This window comes from Eptesicus fuscus, chromosome 9, assembly GCF_027574615.1.
Source record: "Eptesicus fuscus isolate TK198812 chromosome 9, DD_ASM_mEF_20220401, whole genome shotgun sequence".
In the NCBI taxonomy this organism is placed as follows: domain Eukaryota; kingdom Metazoa; phylum Chordata; class Mammalia; order Chiroptera; family Vespertilionidae; genus Eptesicus; species Eptesicus fuscus.
In genome coordinates, this window is record NC_072481.1 from 80,999,817 (window position 1) to 81,004,183 (window position 4,367).

The 4,367-nt window shown below is 43.2% G+C and overlaps 1 pseudogene; it reads right to left on the reverse strand.

The window, feature by feature from the left end:
* Positions 1-608: 608 nt before the first annotated feature.
* LOC103290168 (60S ribosomal protein L31-like) lies at positions 609-950 on the reverse strand (annotated as a pseudogene).
* Positions 951-4,367: the final 3,417 nt, after the last annotated feature.

A 4,367-nucleotide genomic window follows, 5' to 3' on the forward strand; every position in this document is an offset into this window, starting at 1 on the left:
GATTTTTTTGGATAATTTTTGTTTTTCCCTGTTTTTCTGCTTGCTTTGGAAATAGTCTTTTCCCCCCCAATTTTATAACTTTATTCAACAACTAGAGGCCCGGTGCACAAAATTCATGCACCGGTATGGTCCCTAGGCCTGGCCTACAATCTGGGCCATCTTCCCCAGCTGCGGGCAGCTGGCTTCGCTCCCCATGGCCACCCACCTCCAGTTCCCCGTTTGCCATCGGGAGATTGGAGCCTGCCGGCGGGGGCGAGGGACAGAGAGGTTGGCCGTTCTTGCCTGCTCGCTGGCCCCATCCCCTGCCATCAGTCACCCTCTGTGTGTGGGGCAACCAGCGGGGCGGGGGCCTTGGCCTAGAGCCTCCCACGTCTGCCGCCACCCACCCCTGGTTCCCCATTCGCCAACAGGCAATCGGAGCCTGCCTGCTGGAGGAAGGGACCGAGAGGTTGGCCAGCAGGCCCTGATTGGGTGATCAGGGCCTGTGGGCTGGGGGCAGGTCCTGCGTTGAGCTTCTTCCCCCTGGTGGTTAGTGTGTGTCATAGTCACTGGTCATTCTGCCGTTCGGTCGATTTGCATATTACCCTTTTATTATATAGGATCAGCAGTTAGTTCTCATCCATATTAACTGTTAGTAGAGTTTTTAAAGTGGTGACAGATATATAGGTGACCAACATATAGAGCTTGTTTGGTGAATCTTCATCCTCATTATGTTTTCTGGACAACTGCACCCAGATACAGTATGAGACATTCCTTATACCTTTGGCCCAGAAAGCTTCATTGAGCCTGGTGTCAATGTGCACATCTGGAGTTCCCCTCTCCTTCATGGCATGGTTTTTGAAACCCACTCCATGGATGCACTTGTGAATGTTGATGGTGTACCCTCAGGTCACTACCTGGTTGCTGGCAGAACGGCCTTTCTTCTCACCACCATTCTTTGATGGAGCCATTTGCTGGGCTCAAGTTGGAAAGTGGAAATAGTTTTTTAATAGGTTGCACTTTAATGTTACAATTGCAATACTGAAAATAAAATTCTGTTTGTAATATAAGTCTATCAGGTAAGCTTGGGAAATGACAAAATAATTGCCTGACAATTGCTTTAGTCCTCAGATAGAGTCTAAAGATATTAATTGTGATTTGTTGATATAAGACTCTAAGCAAGTTTTGCATAAAAAAATTACCTATTTAAAAAACAACAACACCTCTCTAAGACTTAAGATCATCCTGGAACATTGTTTAACAAGCCTGCCCAAGGATTATTTAATTCTCTAGAGAATGAACTTTGGCTTGAATTACTATTTACTCTTGATTAGGCCTCAGACGTGGTAATGGTACATGGTAATGTAGAGACTTTTGTTCATTAGAGGTACAGTGGTTTCTGATTAGTAGAGAAAATAACCCCAGTGCTTATAGTTTTATTATCCTGTAGGTCATTATTATTTTGGTCTCAAATTCAGAAAACTTATTTTGGCACACCTTTCTTGATGGACTGTATTAACCTCTGTTCCTTAAATTCTCCTTGGAACCAGCTTAATCACCCTGTTGAAGTGGATCCATATTAATGGATTACATAAAATTTTGATACATTCTTTACATGTGTAGAAGTTTCATAATTTCAATTTTAAAAAATTTTTTTCTTTTGTCTTCAGTGACCCAAAATTAACCATGTTGTTTTTGTATATAAATGAATTTTGGCCCTAAATTTTGCAGTTTTCTAATTGCAATAGTTAATCATATGAATTAAATATTGTCTTTCACCTGTGAAGACGATTTTTCAAACTGATCAGCAGCAAGACATTCAACGTAATTAGAACAATAACTGTTATGTTTATACTACATGTGCCAGGTATAAGAGATAATGAGGTAAGTGAGGCATGCCACATCTTCCTGATGGGAGAGACAGATAAGCAATGCCACATGCTGAGTCCAGAATTAGAGCTTTGTACCAGGTATACAATCCAGGTCCATCCAACTCAGCCTGGCTTTAAGTTCTCTCTTCTCTGGAGGAAGGAGCATAGACCCATTCACAAGCTTTATCACATCCTTCTAGAGACCAGTGGCCCATGAACAGGGCAGTAGCAGAGTAAAGCACATGAATATGGGCTCTGAAGCAGATGGACTTGGAATGGAATTCTGGCTCCTCTGTTTACCAGTGTGTTACCTTGCCATTTGATTCAACTGTCTCAGCCTCAGTTTTCTCATCTGTCATACGGGGATAATAGTATCTATAGTATCTGTGAAGATTAAATGGGACTTGCATTAAAGGGTTGCGTCAGCAAGTTTGGAGTGTTCAAACCCTGCACATTCCAATGAAACTGGCCCTTTATCAGCTTTTGGGAGATGGCCTCTAAGCCCTTGGAATATTATGCCTGTTAAGAGTATTGTTTGTTTGGGGCCTTAGGCCATTTCAGATAGTCTATGCTCATAATGTGATTGATGATGGAGGCACTGGGTCACACCATATCAGTTTGAATTCTGAAGAGAATGAATACTGAGTAATTAAGGCCACTCATGCAAGTACTTCATGCCTACATAGTTGACTACCAACGAAAACTCTGGACACTCAGGCTCGGGTGCCTTCCCTAGTTGACAATACTCTACATGTTGTCATATGTTGTTCTGAGATAATTAAGCATGGGCTGTACAATTTTAATGGGAGAGGGCAATCGGAGGCTCATGCCTGGTCTCTCCTGGACTCTGCCTTTTACCTTTGCTGTTTTTAATCTGTATCCTTTTGCTAGAATGAATGGTGGCTATGCAAAATAGCTTTTCTGATTTCTGTTAGTCCTTCTGGAGAATCACTGAGCCTGAGAGTGGTTGTGGAGAGCCCAATACAGGGGTAGAGTCTGCAATGTCAATACCTAGCAAAGAGTAAATTTGGTTTCATTTTTGCCTGACTTTTGCTCCCTGGCCTGTCTATCCTTCACAATCCTGCTATGATCATTTGGGCCCACTGACTGTTGCTTTCTCTGCTTGACCTCAGGACTGCTTGCAGGAGACTTTGTTCTGGAGAACAAAATATCTAACCTCAGATGGTTGGCTGAAGACAGCTCTCCTGAATGTCTGCTTTTTTAGGCCTAATAATCTGTGATCTATGCTGATGTTAACTTCTTATGTATGTCTAGACGTGTCGTACCTCTCCCATTAGATTATAATTCATGTGAAGTAAATAGTGCCTCTTCTTGCCTTGCCACCCACAGTGCCTGAGATGACAGCATGGATTAATGGAAAGGGTCTGGGTTTTAGAGTCAGAAAAAGCCAGGCTGGAATGCAGCTCAGCTATTTACCTGCTACATCAGCTTGGGTGAGTAGCTCACCCTCCCTGAGCTCCAGTTTCCACATCTGCACAAAACTCATATTACCTATTCCACAGGGTTACTTAAAGTTCGGTGCTATCCTGGCTGGCTCAAGCTTAAGACATGGCAGTGCCAGCATTTAGAGTTAGGTGGTCCACTCATGGAAATTGTTTATGTGCTTTTTGTAGATAAAGTCTCTCTAGTTGGCCTGGAATGTTAGGGGGCACTTAGATGGAGGTTCAGCTCCATCCTCTGATTTGCATGGGCTCCAGGAGTTTCTTGGGAAAGAACATGAACTCTGCCCACAAGCAGGATTCAAAAATAAACAGACATGGCTGATGGACTGCCGAGCAGGACAAGCAATAAGAGCTAGGTTGCAGCCCTAGCCGGCTTGGCTCAGTGGATAGAGCATTGACCTGCAGACTAAAGGGTCCCAGGTTCAATTCCAGTCAAGGGCACATGTCCAGGTTGCAGGCTTGGTCCCTAGTGGGGAGCGTGTAGGAGGCAGCCAATCAATGATTCTCTCTCATCATTGATGTTTCTATTCTCTCTCCCTCTTCCTTCCTCTCTGAAATTAATAAAAATATATTTGAAAAAAAAGAGCTAGGTTGCAGGTAGGGAAAAGTGGTCACTATTATTAAAATAGATCAAAATCATTTTACTATATGCCAGACTCTGTTCTAAACAATTAACATGTATAGAGTATTTTAATCTTCCTAATCCCTATGAAGAAGGGCAGTTTTTCAATTAGGAAACAGACATAGAGAATTGAAGTAACTTGTACAAGGTTACACAGCCAATAAGTGGCAAAGTTGGGGTGGAGAGCCGAGCAGTCTGGAGCCATGCTCTTAACCATTATACCATATGGCTCTCATTGAACTAACTCCCTGCCACAATGCCGACAACCTGGGGCAGGAGACATGGTGGTGGAAATAGAGCTCTTTATTACTGGAAACATAATAAACTCTCCAGGGGAAAGCTTTCTCAGAGAGTTGGGTGATAAAACTGAAGTCATGTAGCATGAGAAGCCCCTACCCCTGTATCAAAAGAATTGGACTTGAAGTGTAAGGG